At 33.5% G+C, this 14,891-nt stretch overlaps 1 long non-coding RNA gene across 1 annotated transcript in view; it reads left to right on the top strand.

Annotated features, from left to right (window-relative positions):
• The first annotated feature begins 515 nt into the window (after positions 1-515).
• LOC141564939 (uncharacterized) overlaps positions 516-14,891 on the top strand; it is a 173,331-nt gene continuing 158,955 nt past the window's right edge. The window contains exon 1 of the long non-coding RNA XR_012488818.1: positions 516-655. This is a non-coding gene — a long non-coding RNA (uncharacterized LOC141564939). The remainder of the gene's footprint in view (positions 656-14,891) is intronic.

Raw genomic sequence — 14,891 nt, 5'->3', positions numbered from 1 at the left:
GTCATCTAGCTGATGTTTCCCATCAAAGTTGATTTATACCCATTATGTTTCCCAGAATCCATCAGAAAGTTCCATTTCAAACTGATGAACTGAATAGATCCCAGCAAAAGACAATGCCCCTGGTAGCGACCCTGTATTTAGGTAGGCCCCAACTAAATGGGCCCAAGTTGAATTTCTTATATTGACAGGATTATTCTATACAAATAGAGCTATCTTGAACTGACACCCAATTACACTAAACAATAAGAAGGCCAAGCTATAGCTGTCAACTCCCAAGTTTATTTTGTATAAACATTCCTTAATGACCAGTTGACTTTCTAAAGCCAGCTACTAGCATAATTAGCATAACTTGATTTTGAGTGCTTTCCTACAAAAGGTCCTCACTTTCCCTTTGTAAAATGCTAGTTGGACTAAGGACAACTTAGTTGTCCTTATGACATCATAATAAAGCTTTTGTACCTTGACTCAAAGATAGTCTGACCTGTGGATTCTTACTGGACAACTCCCCAGTTTCATGAATTTTTCTACCTCATTTTGGGTATTTTGGGGTAAACTGAGTTTGGGATTTTCCAGAATAACTATCCTCCTTGTATTTAAATGTGGATGATTATGGTGTTTTGCTCTCTATCTTTATTAAACTTGAGCTTGACTAAAGGTAAGTGAGATTAATTTTTACATCTGGTTTGAGAAATCAGTCTCTTTAACTTGTTTACACAATCCTAATTAAAAGAAAATTGAATACAAGACTAAGGAAGAAGTATGGTTCAACTGAAATAACCCTAGTTTTAGAATCAGAAGACTGAGGGTCAAATCCTGTCTCTGAGATTTGAACATTTGTTACTTAAATTCACTTGTAAGATCAGGAGTTGGACTATTTGGTTTCTGAGATCTTTTCCCAATCTTAAATTGGATGTATCTCATCTTCCTTTGCATATGCCAGTGCTGAATACTTTTTCTTAAATTAGAAGCCTAATAAAAAAGTTTTGGTGAATGGATCAATGAAGGAATGTATATATATATATATATATATATATATATATATATATATATATATATATATATATATATATATATATATATATATATTTATATATTTATATATATATACATACACATATACATATATGTATGTATATATATACATATATATGTATATATATATATATACATTATATATAGTTTAAGGATAACGCTTGAAATATAATGAACAGTAGATACTGAAGTGTAAATTTGGTGGCAAAAGGTTGACATTATGCAATACAAATAATTTTTAATGGAAAATTTGCCATTGATCTATAATAATTTCTTTGCATCATCTCTCAAACCTCTGAGAATTTTATATAGGCTTCTAGGGATGTATTCCATTTTATAATGAGAGGAAGAAAAGCATAAGGAAGTTAAAAAAGTTGCACAAAGATCACTAAAGGGACTCATTAGTGTAACAATGGGTGAAAACTGCCTCTTGACCTCAATTCAACTCATTATATATTTATTATTTACCATGTAAATCCTAGCCTTTTCCTCTCTATTCACTATAAATCTAGTCCACCATCCTCATCTTGGATTCTCTCATTAGTCTGCCTCAGATAGGTGAATTTTTTTAGCTTATCTTGCTTAGCATTTACTTTATCACCATTCAAAGGGACTACCAAGTAATTTCCTTACTCTTCTCTTTTCAAAAGTGTTATCTTCTTCCTTTAGATTAGAATATAAGCTACCTGAGGGCAGGTTCTATCTTGCTTATTTTTAAATGCCAAACATTTAGCATCATCCTAGCTCCAGCCAAATACCTAATAAATGCACTATGCTTTATATCTATCTACCTTTGTGCAGAACACTTTAATAGCTTGGACAAATACTAAGATGAATACAATATCATTCTTTCCCTCAAAGACACTATAATCCAGTAGAGAATAAAAAGCACCTATACAAATAACTGTAATATAAAGCAAAACCAAAGTTCCTTGAAGGTACCAATAGACTAACTAGTTCTATATATGTTTTACAGGTCTAAGTACCCAAAAATTGTATCTGTGATAGTTTTCTAAGTTATGTTATAAAACTTCCATTAGTATCCAATCTGTTCCAAAGGGAGGGAAATATATATTTGTTCTAGACAACCTTTTAAATATTCTGATAGTTGTGGATGCATGTATATTGATATATGAAGCCATATAATTTTGAAAGAGCTTTTTTTCAAGCATTTTGGAAATCTGAAGAGGATGGAAGAAGTGATGGAAATAAGAAGAAATTTTAAAAATGTAATACTACTGAGTTTTTTTTTTTTTTGATAGAGTAAATATCTAAGGTACCAATAAATAATGAGATAGTAGAAAGTATTAATTAATCTGAATTTCTACACACCTAAATTTTAATCATGAGTTAGAAAAGAGACCTTCTTATTCATATTAAGAAGCAGAGAGATACACATGGCACTGTACTATAACAATCACTTCAAAACCAAATGTATTTTGAAAAAGGAAATGTTAGTGTGACAATTATAGTACTACTAAAAACACATCTCATTATAAAACATTCAGATGTGATGGTGCATTGAGCATAAAAAATAATTTACTGGTAAAAAATATTTTGCTATTTCTTGTGTCCTCACTGTCATGTTGTTTATACAGTGTTTTTTAATTCTTGAGTGGGAAAGGATGGCCTTGGCACTTCAAGTTCAATTAACGAGGGTTAAAGGAACTTAACATGATTTTTTTAAGAAGAGAAGAAATGTTTCAGGTTGACTTTGGAGTGAGAGTTACAAATATAAAGAAGGCCAACTTCTGTTCAGAGCTAGTAGCAGAGAAAATAAATGAAGGAAATGTCAAGAATGGTGGCAGGTATGGAAAAGAAGGGAGATGTGAGACAGAGTTATTTAAATATTGAATATTAAACTTGATAAAGGAGTATTCAGAATTACAAACTCAGGCTGTATCTCTGTAAGCAAAACAAGGTTAAATGTTTTGCTTAACTCCTTATTCACTGACTACTTACTTAACTTTAAAGGAAGGAGGTTTAGTGGTACTGGATCTTAAATTGCATTATAAAGAAGTAATTGTCAAAACTATGTAGTACTGGTGAAAAAATAGGTAGATCAGTGGAAAAGAGTAGTTATACAGTTTACAGTAGCAAATAAACATAATAATCTTATATTTGATTAGTATGAAGACTTAAAATTTTGGTAAATTATTTGGTAAAACATTGTTGGGAAAGCTATAAAACAATATGGCCCAAATTTAGCATAAACCAATAACTCATACTATTTGTCAAAATAAGATCAAAATTGATACATGACCTAGATATAAACATATTTGCAAGAAAGAACATGAAATATTTATCAGACATGAGTAGATGAACAATTTATGAATAAGAGAGACATAAGTGAGGTGTAAACTGGATGATTTCAATACTTAAAATTAAACAAATATAGCTATGATGACTATTTGCTTAAATAATTATTTGTGTCAAATAATTAGTTATGCAAAAGAATCAATCTCTCAAAATGATTGAAGTAGTTTGTATATCCAAACTCTGTATGTTTGTGGCAATGGATGAGAACAAAAAGACTAGGTACACTGCTGAAGACTTGACTATAAGAAAATAACAGGAAGCAAAAAGTTTAGGGAAAAATTCATGCAACTTCCAAAACATTATGAATTTCTTTCTGGTTCCCTTATTGTAGCTAATTCAAATATTTCAATTATTTTCTTAATTTACATGCAAATGGCCAAAATTATCTATCTATCTATCTATCTATCTATCTATCTATCTATCTATCTATCTATCTATCTATGTCTGTCTCTCTGTCTATCCATATTGGTGTAGGATTTGTATCAGAGAATCTTAGAGTTGCTAAGGACCTCAAATATCAAATTATATAACTTAACATTTCATTACAGAATCTCTAAAATCACATGGACTTTTAGTATATTTAATATTCCATACTTCAGAGTTGATGTTAATATAGTTGATGTTAATAGACATTGAATGAGCAGAAAGTTTATAGCAGTTGAATGGTGACTACTATGGAGCTGCATTGAGCATCAGAATGTTTTAGAAGAAAGAACTGAAGTCAGAAGGGAAAATTTAATGATGTTGAAATATTAAAGGTGACAGTGATTTTGTTAGGCAAGTTGGTCCACAATTATTAATACATGGACTGAAGATATGCTATAAAAATATGAATATCGCTGTGTTAACCATGTTTACCTAGCAGTCTCAAAATGCCATTCAGTTCTAAGCACCTTGGAGAGACAGACAGAAACAGAGACCCAAAGTTAACTGAGAGGAGTAGGATTCAAACATAGATTTTAAAATTCCAAATCCAGCAGTCTTTCTACTCATATCATAGCAAGAATTAATTTCATTTTTTGTAGACCATGTATATTCTATAATAGCAGTCCTCATAATTCTTATTGATTTAACAACTTGTGTGAAATACCTCATGTACGCAGAAATGATGAATAGAACGTTTTCTCTAGCATAAAGCAATACTAAATCATAATGGTTTTGACTGTTCTTTAATTCTACCAGTCTCATACTAGTGGAAGAGTTTTATTAAGTCACCACAAACTTAATTATCTTGCCCTACAGTTATTTGTTCATGGCATGAAATTGGCAATGGAGTTTGCCATGTAATATCCAGAAAGTGAAATGTTTGTTATGATTGGTAGACAACTCATTTGCCATCATTGCAAAAGCTCATAAATTATTTCTCCACTCACTGGAAATGCCATGATGGGCAAAGGAGAAATCAACTTGTCTGCTATTAAAATAAAAAATAAATAAATAAATAAAACTGAGCTCATGTCTGCCTGCATTTTCATGGCAGCAGCTGGGGCTCATATCTTTGCAAAATAATATGGGAAACTAATTGCTCTAAAACAACAGAATACTCATTCCAGCACTAAGAATGCAAAGAGATTTTAAAAGCAGTATTAACACATAGAAATGCATTTATTTCTTAACTGCACTCGTCTAATGATTTGCTAGTTCTGTCTGAAGAAGAAAATTGAAGCACGATTAACATTAGAACTGTCTTCTCAGGGTGAGTGTGGAGATGCTTCAGTTATTCTCCATTGCTCTGTGCAGGTAGTAGAAGGGAAATCTGTTGTGAGTGCTACTCAAGACCATATGCTGCATAGTTGCCTCTAAGCATTAATTGAGCATTGAAAGATACTAAAAAATGGGGTGATAACTAGGACTTTCAGGAGTGCTGTTGGCAAATGTATCTGTGTATAAGTTTTTTTTTTTTTTTTTTTTTTTTTTTTTTTTTCCTTTTTCACACCTGATCTACTGTTTAGTTCTTTGGTAAGTAAAAGCATTTGACACAGTATAATAAGACTCCTTTACCGAAAGCTACTTAGGTCAATGATGATTTAAGCTTGGTTTTCTCCATGGTCAATACCTTTATTCATTTTCTGATTGATTTCACTCCACCATCACCACAACCACCTCTATCAACAAACATTTATTAAACTTTTGGTATTTGCAAAGCATTTTGCTAGGCATCATAGGGGTTTCCATTCAATAGTAATTCACTCTCTCTTAACTACATGATCATTATTTTCTTGTTGGTGAAGAATTCCTATCTCCTCCACACAAGCCAGTACTTTGGTAATGGATCTATAGTAATCTATAATTTTTTTCTCTCTGAACCACTGACTATTGCTATCTCTCAAAGCATCATTATCTAATATATCATTTATATGGTACTAATCAGTGGTATATCTGTTCTGAAATGGATGATTAAGACAACTGTTCTACTAGGAGTTTTTAGATGACTATACAGAGCTGATGGGAAGATTACAGAAAAGTTTATGTGAAAAGTTTATGTGACCCTAAAGGGTGCACCCCATGAAATAATAGATCCTTGTAATATTAAAATCATAAAATAATTATATAAAGTTTAATTCAACAATATGTATGATTTGCCTATCATATACAAGGATCTATTCTTGGTGATAGGGACACAAAGAAGAAAAAAAGAACACTGCCATTGCTCACTAAGGATTAATATTCCAATGAGACTTGTCATGTATTTAAAGGCAAATATTCAGAGAAAATGCATTAGGGAAGTTGAGGCAGAAGAGGTCCTATTCTATTTGTGATATCTAGAAAGAATTCATAGACAATGTGGCACTGGAAATGGGCATTGAAAAAAGAGGCATTTGGCAGTTGGAACTATTATTATTATCTGCAAATGGCAGATGTATAAGATATCAAGGTACAAGTCATAATACTGGTTGTAACATAGAATACAGGAAGGGGAGTCATGTGAAACAAAATTTAAAAAAAAGTCATTTGGAGCCAGATGAGGAGACCTCAAATGGTGGCTACTGAAGGAGGACCATCATAGGGAGACTAAAAAGAGCCTGCTCATAAAAGAAGACACACTATTCCAGGAGATTGAGTATGAGATGGTTTAAGTGTACCTGTCAAGAAAGGTGAATACATTTGAAAACATTTACTAGGTACTTAATATGTGTCAGGCACTGTGTAAAATGTTGGATATACAAATACTAGAAAGCATGACAGTCCTTGAACTCTATTTATACAGAGACTTAAATTTTGCAAAGTTTATAAATTTCAAATCATTTTGTCCTCACAGCAACCCTGGGAGATAGGAGCAATTATTATCCTCATCTTATAACTGAATAAGTAAAATTTTCTATTTTTGTAAATATATATTTATTATACTATATTATAAATATATAATTATTAATCAACATATTATACAATAATAATTAATATATAATATATATATAGATAATAAATATGTAAATATATATTATCTTAAATTATAAATGAATAAATAAAGAAGTTAAGTGATTTGCCTGCCTTGTAAGTTTATGACATCAGATTTGAATTCAGGTATTCCTAATGCCAGGTCCAACACTCTACTCAAAAGGAGTTTATGAGAGAATATAATGCATCAAGTGTGTGCATGGAGGGAAAGGGGATTAAGGGGACCAGGGCCTAGACATGGCCAGGAAATGATATAGAAGCCTGGTCTAGGCAAGATAAGTTGAAAGCTCATTTATAATCAGATCCTGGAATCTTAGGGGCAGGACCACTTATGTGATCTAGATATTCTCCTTTTCCCTATTAATGATATGTTTTTTTTGTTGTTTGTTTGTTTGTTTTTTTGCGAGTTCTGAATTTAAAGGGGAAATATTTTATTGCAAATGGTACTTATGATCTTTTAAATATCTTTGATAGCAATTGGGAGATAGGAGGAGGGAGAGGTGTTGTATAGGTAATAGGAAACCATTAAAGCACTTTGATCAGGAGAGTAAATGGGAATAACACTGTGAATTAGGAACATGTCTTGGAAACTGTATATAAGAAAGAGTTTGGTGTTGTAAAATTTTGGGCAAATTTGGAGGGTAAATAGTATTCCATTTTTAGCCAGAAGATCTATACTTTAGGTGCTACTGCTAATGCTTACAAAACAAAACAAGGTTCAGAGAGGAAGGAGTGTGTATAGTCTAAATTGGGAATAATTAGACCTATATTACTGACCTTACAGAGGGCAGCTAAGCCCAATGGATAAAATGTCAGGACTAGAGTCAATAAGATCTGAGTTCAAATGTAGCCTCAGACACTTATTAGCTCTGTGACCCTGAGTAAGTCACTTGACCCAGTTTGCCTCACTTTCAATTGTAAAAATTAGCTGGAGAAGAAAATGGCAACCCACTTAAGTTTCTTTGTCTGGAAAACTCCAAAAAGGGGTCATGAAGAGTCAGACACAACTGAAAACAACTGAACATAACTGAAAGTTATATACCTTGCAGTACAGTTTTAAGAATTACATTTTATGGTATTTACACACATGTATTGTATCTAGGTTATATTGTAACACATGTAAAATGTATGGGATTGCCTGTCATGGGGGGAGGGAGTAGAGGGAGGGGGGGGGATAATTTGGAAAAATGAATACAAGGGATAATATTAAAAAATATATATATAATAATAAAAAAATAAATAAATTAAAAAAAAAAAAAAGAATTACATTTTAAAAAAATGTGAAATATGGGGGCAGCTAGGTGGCGAAGTGGATAGAGCACCAGCCCTGAATTCAGGAGGACCCGAGTTCAAATCTGTTCTCAGACACTTAACACTTCCTAGCTGTGTGACCCTGGGCAAGTAACTTAACCCCAGCCTCAGGGGGGAAAAAAGAAATGTGAAATATGTAAAACAAATAAAAAAAGACTGGAGATATTACTTTTATTCCTTTTCAGATAAATCATCTGTGTCTACTGTTTTAAGAGTTTGAATTGTCTTTTGCTACTAAAAATAAATTTAGATAAACTGCTAAGAATCATATATGATTTAATGTTTATAATTTAAGTCACTTAAACTTTAGAAGTCCTTAAAAAATAGGCCCATGAATATGTATTTTTTATTTATCAATGGCTTAAAGCTTTTCATAGTAATTCCAATGATATTCTATTATAAATGATCTGTCTTTAAAGGAAAGTGTTCAACAGTGGGTGTTCATCAGCTCCAATTGCTCCCTACAGACCAAGATTTGATATTAAACCATAACAAAAAACATGCATATTATATTTGGATTAATGTTTAAAAGTTTTAGTAGAGGCTAATGAAATAACTTCAAAAGGCAAATTATGCTTTCCAAATGTTTCTGTGAAGTAGGCAGTATTTGATAACCACTGCTGACATAAAGACAGCTTGGCTAATCATCTATATGCTCCTATGTGGATATTCACAAATATGTGTATGAATAAAGAGAAACAGCATGAAGAAGACTGGAATTCAAGTCCTATATTTTAAAATATTGTTTATACAGTTCTGGATAATTAACAACCTCCCAATGTTTCAAGTAACTTTCTTAAGTTAATATTGTAGAGGGGTTGTCAAGGTTCATTGGCAGGGGGTTTCTCACAGGAATCCTTATACCAATGAAATCATAGGCCTTTCTTCTCTCCACTTTCCCAAACAGCATATGCATAAAATCACACATACAAGTATATTCTGTATTGGACTTTTTTACATTATCTTTCAAGTAACCCACTTGGAGATCCTCAAACAACTTTACTTAGGGAGTCAGGAAAATTAATGATATTATGTTACATGGCATTGGTCATAAGTTGCCATAACTTTCATATTATTAGCTCTTATTGATAACTACTAAGAATTATATAATTTTCAAATTCTCTGAATAAAAAAAACACATAGCAATTTTATCTTTCTCCAAATTATACAAGCTTTCTTCTCCCTTTTCCTCTTTCTAATCTTAGGTATTTATTCATCACCCGTAGTTTCATATCTTATTCACTTAACCATTTGACTGATAACTGCTTTATTCAAATGTTCTTTTCTACTCACTGATTTTTACAATAAAATCAATATATGCCATTTATGCAATTAGTGGTTAAAGTGGCAATAACCATAACACTAAAAATGTTTCTCTAATGGAGTTCTCAAAGGACTTTCAATTATAGGATTTACTCACTTTAAAATAAAATGGAAAGATTTTTAATTTTGGGAGAGGGTGTTTCTTTTTTTGAATAAGAGGCAGCTTGGTAACCTTATAAATATAAAATGTTTGAGTTGTAAGGGACATTAATTATCATCTATTTTAAGTCATCCTTCTCCCCACATGACCCTTTTCTTTTAAAACCAATTTAATGGGCAGAAAGCAGTATAGGTCTTCTTTTGTTTATTCTGCTTCATGGCCATAGGAGACCAAAAATTAGGAAAAAATTCAAGGAGGTTACACTGCAGAAGGATTCTTTTTTTTGAGCGTAACCTAAGTGACTCAAAAGGTTCTATGATTTTTAAAAATTATGGATAACTGATTCTTACTGTATTGCTAGATATTTGTTTTTAATGCAGTGGTCCTCAAACTTTTTAAATAGGGGGCTAGTTCACCATCCCTCAGACTGTTGGAGGGCTGGACTATAGTAAAAACAAAAGCTCACACTCTGTCTCCACTCCTCAGCCCATTTGCCATAACCAGGCGGGCCACATAAAAGTCCTCAGCAGGCTGCATCTAGCCCACAGGCCATAGTTTTAGAACCCCTGTTCTAATGTATTCAACTTGTTTTACATTGTAGTTATTAATTCAATTGATTTCATTTCAACAAATATTATTGGTTACTTTTATTCCTTGAGCACAGTATTAAATTGGATGTAGAATACAGAAGGAAATATACCACTGTATAGTGGAAGTGACAGTAAACTTGAATTAACAGGTGATGTGTTCAAAACCTGGTCATTTATTACCAATATAAATTTGGGAAAATTACATAACTTCTTTGAGTATCAGTGGACCAAGTGACTTCTTAATTCCATCATGATTTTAAATCTCTAGTAGTAGTAATTGTAGTAATAGTAGTATCTGTAGTAGTATCTTCAGTGGATATAGTGGAAGGCATAAAGTAAGGAAGTTCAAATGTGACTCTTATTAACTGTATGATCCTAGTCTAATCACTTAATATTGTTGTTTGCCTCATCTGTAAAATGAGCTGCAGCAGAAAATGGAAAACCATTCTATTATCTTTGCTAAAAACAAACAAAAACAAAACAATATAAAAAACAATTCAAACAGAGTTATGAAGAGTAGGATACAATTGAAAAGTGGCTGAACATCAGGTGGCAGTGGTGGTGGCAGCATTAGCAACTAAAATAGTATTGTTTGCCATGTGGTAGGAATTTTGCTAGGTGCTTTACAATAATATCTCATTTTACCCTCACAAACAATCCTGGGAGGTAGCTGCTATTAATATAACAATTTTACAGTTGAGGCAACTGAGGAAAATAGAAGGTAAATGACTTAGCCAGAATTATCCAGCTTGTAAGTGTATTGAGCTGGATTTGATCTCTGATGTTCTCCAGGCCCAGGGCTTATATGCTCTACTACCCAGTTATCTTTATTATGTTATATCTATGAAATAAGTATAGTATAGTCCAGGAGCTATGGTACACTTGACAGTTTGTTCACTTCAAATCTCATTTCTTTTTTGCCATTTCCTTTGTGATCTTGGGTAAATTTCTTTGCTTCTGTTTCTTCATCTACAAAAGGAGAAGTTGGAGATTTTTGACTTAATGAAAAAAAAAAGACAAACACTTGCATATGTGCATGTACATGAAATAGTTTAGATAATAATTAAAGATAATTTAGAATTAAGTTGCAAGGTAAGTGAAATAGATAATAAGTTCTTTGGGGGTCAGAGGAAGAGAAATCAATGTGACTTGTGGATACTAGAGCAACAGGGATTTGAGTTGGCTTGAATCACATCTTGGGGATAAGAGACAGAGTCTTTTTTTTTTTAAATCAAATTATTTGAACTACCATTTGTGACACATGGGGATTCATTAAATTATATTTTACTTGCTCTAATTTTTCTTAGAGTTTCCAGTATTTTCATTTTTAATGCTTAATTTGCAGGAACTAACATCAAAGAAGATATTTAAGGAATGTTCTGTACCCTTAGTGCTGAACACCTCACTATATCTGAAGCACACACATCTCATTTGTAAAACTTTATGCATTTATAGACAACTTATTCTAGGAGCAAGGTACAAAAATTCTTTCAGTTTAAATTAGCTTCATACTGAGTACTAAATTCTAAAATGTCTTAATGAAGAAGAACCCTTGTGACCATTTTTGTCTATTTCTAGATAGTGTCTGCCTTCAAATATCCTATTTCAATTTACATACCCAATCCTTTACAGGCAGAAACATAACACTGTGTGATCTTTGCTGGAGGAAAGAAATGGAAGAGGATTTTGTAAAACATATTTAGGTCTCTAAAGATTTTGAAGTTTAAAATTAGCCTTTTAAAGAGAACTGTTTTATACTCATCTTGACTGAAATTAAAATGCATGTTAGCTGCTTCAGAGGGGACCTTGTGAAACCACACAAATGAAAAAAAAATAGGTTTCTCCCCTCAAAAATGTGTGTGTGTGTTTGTGTGAGGGGCAATCATGAGTGAGTGAATGAAGTTGGCAAAGGGACTGATGATAGAGAGAAGGTTAGTTGTCAAACCAGTCACTCTTAATTAGCACTCATTTTAAAAGTATTGAGCCTTACAATTGCCTGAAAAATGCTCAAGCTTTCTTGCCAAATACTTCTTGAATCTGACTCCATATCTGAATCTGAATCTATACAGGTTGAACAGCTAGAGTCTGGGTGTCAGAACAAGATTGAGGAAGATAGGGTTGAGGGAATGCTTGAGCCTTGCTGAATGAATGCTAACAGAATTTATTCAAATGTTTCAAGATCCTTTCTTATTCAACAAGCCAGCAAAAATTTGTTTTCTCTGTTGTATCTGAAATAGCCATTGTACGTTCAATTAAAAATGTCTTTCTTTGCAGAATTGGCCCTCATACAAAGACTACAGAAATGAAAAATAGGAGTAAAAATTGGAAAACTCAAAATCACCAAACTTTCCTCCATGTTTCTGACATTCATCCCACAATTTATGATAATAATTCTAAGGTGATATTGCCTCTAGGAAGGCAAAAAGAGCACTTGTCTGAATTCAGAGATCTTTGATACTGACAGCTTGTGTAGGAAAGCCACTGAAAGATTTTGGACTAGTTGTCATAACTATAAAATGAATAGTTTGAATCAGGTCCCTTCTTTCAACAACAACAATAACACCTTAGAATTTATTCAGCATTAAAATTTCTGAGGCACTTTATGCACACTCTCATTGGATCCTCTCCACAAACCTGTAAGATTGGTTCTACTATTATCTCTATTTTACTGAGGAAGCTATAGCTTAAAGGAGTCCTCCCTTGCCTAAGGTCATATAGCCAGAGGACTCAGGTTTCTCTGACTCCAATTCTAGCACTCTATCCATTGTGCCATCTAGCTGCCTAATTTATTATCCTCCACAGCACTTAATGTCTTATAAATATTTTTAATACTCCTTATCTTGCTTGATCCTCACTGTTGCCCTAGGGAGTAGATAGAGTAAATATTATTCCCAACTAACAGATAAAGAAATGGAAATCCAGAGAAATTTAATTGATTTGCCCAAGGTCAGAGAGCTACTGTGTGTTAAGGACTCCTAGTTAATAAGTTGTAGAGGCAGGGTTTTTAACCTGAACTACACAAGGAGGGTTTTTTAATTGTTCCATGTTGACTCCATTTTAGATACCCTAATTATAGAGACTAATTATAGAAGTATAGAGAGGAGAGAGGTAAGAAAGGGTAGAAAAAATTCCCTTTTATAATTATTCATGTAAAATAGCCTATTTCAAAAAGTACAATGGCAAAAAATGTTACAAAAACTCCCTCCTTTCCCTGCCTTTCCTTCCCTCCCTCCCTCTCTCTTTCCTTCCTCCTTCTCTCTCTCTCTCTCTCTCTCTCTCTCTCTCTCTCTCTCTCTCTCTCTCTGTCTTTTTCTCTGCCTCTATGTCTTTCTCTCTGCCTTTCTTTCTCTCTTTCATTCTCTTTTATGTATATTTGTATATATGTGTGTAGATGTGTTTGTAGAGATGTGTATATATGCCATAGCTTTTGGTCATAGCAGACATCTATTATTCCTATAGTAAGGGTATGTTGGGATCATAGCCACCCGCCCTCCCTTCCTTTCCATTAGGACTAGGAAGATTGAGTTAGGAAAAACTTTGGAGCTCCAATCACCTTTACATACCATTGTGTCATAAACTCCAGATACATTATCTTGATCCTTGCTAGGATAATTTCCCCTCCATTTAAGTATTTCCCCTTCCCTTGCGGTCTCCTGCCCTTAACCTTCTTATCTTGATCCCTATCCTTTTTCAGGATTAAGTTATGATCCTTTCCTGGAATTATGGCTTGTCCACCCATCCAGTGTCCTTGCCCTCCTTATCTGCCTTTGTTGTATACTCAGGTTATGTATTCTGTTTGCAAACCCTAGTTAGCTAAAACCCTAAATAAGTTCCCTGCCTTGGTTAATCTGAACCCAATGTTTTGGATAAGAGTCCCATTCAGTTGGCTAGCCTAAACTCTGTACATTAAAGATTAAAAACCAATCTCTGCCTCAGTTTCTCTGGTATTACACAAGTAACTAGGTAATTACAGCTGGTCATCACTTGCTCAAATGCTTTAATTTGATTGAACTATGGAAAGGGTACTAACATTGTAATTTGATCTATTTTCTTAAGTTTTGTAATCCATTATCATCCTTTTAACTTCTTGAAATATTAGTTTCCTTATCCATGAAACATGGAAATTTTGGACTAATTATTTATTACAATAGTGTTTATTAAGCACCTACTCTGACCTCTGAGATCCCTTACTTGTTAGGATTACTAAGTGAGAACTCAGGTTGTCTGGACAGTGACAAGGTGAGAATTCAGGTTTTCTGGACAATTACAAGGTGAGAACTCAGGTTGACTTGATAGAGGGGGCAAGCTCATTGGCTGGGGTGGTTCTTCCCAGAAGCCCTTGCATTATCCCACGCCCATTCTCTGGGAGGATAAAAGAGACAGCACTGGGCCCAGAGAGCAGATCGGCCTGGAGAAGGATAAGAGCTGGAGGAGATTCAGAGCCAGGATTCAAGAAGAGGGTCTCTGCATTACATCAGGCCTGACGGGGCTCTCTGCACTACAGGGAAGTCGGCTCTCTGCAGGAAGGGAAGTCACTTCTTTGGACAAGAGTTAACAGTAACTGCATGGAGACAATGGTTCACTACAGGAAGAAGAATCTGTCTGAGAGATTTGAGTAGACACAGCAGATCTCTTCCCAGAGAGTGATCCGGCAGCTTCTGGAGACGACAGCTCGCTACACTTACTATAAATCTTTGATCTGTAATCTAATGACTTTTGGCCAACCTGGTTCTGCCATAGTTTGTCACTACAGGAGACATAGATGATACCTTAAAAAAAAATAGATTTGTAAGCTGTGCAGAAAAACTAGATTCAAGAGA

This window comes from Sminthopsis crassicaudata, chromosome 3, assembly GCF_048593235.1.
Source record: "Sminthopsis crassicaudata isolate SCR6 chromosome 3, ASM4859323v1, whole genome shotgun sequence".
NCBI lineage: Eukaryota > Metazoa > Chordata > Mammalia > Dasyuromorphia > Dasyuridae > Sminthopsis > Sminthopsis crassicaudata.
Note: the sequence above shows the minus strand (reverse complement) of the source record. Positions and strands in the feature narration are given on the sequence as shown.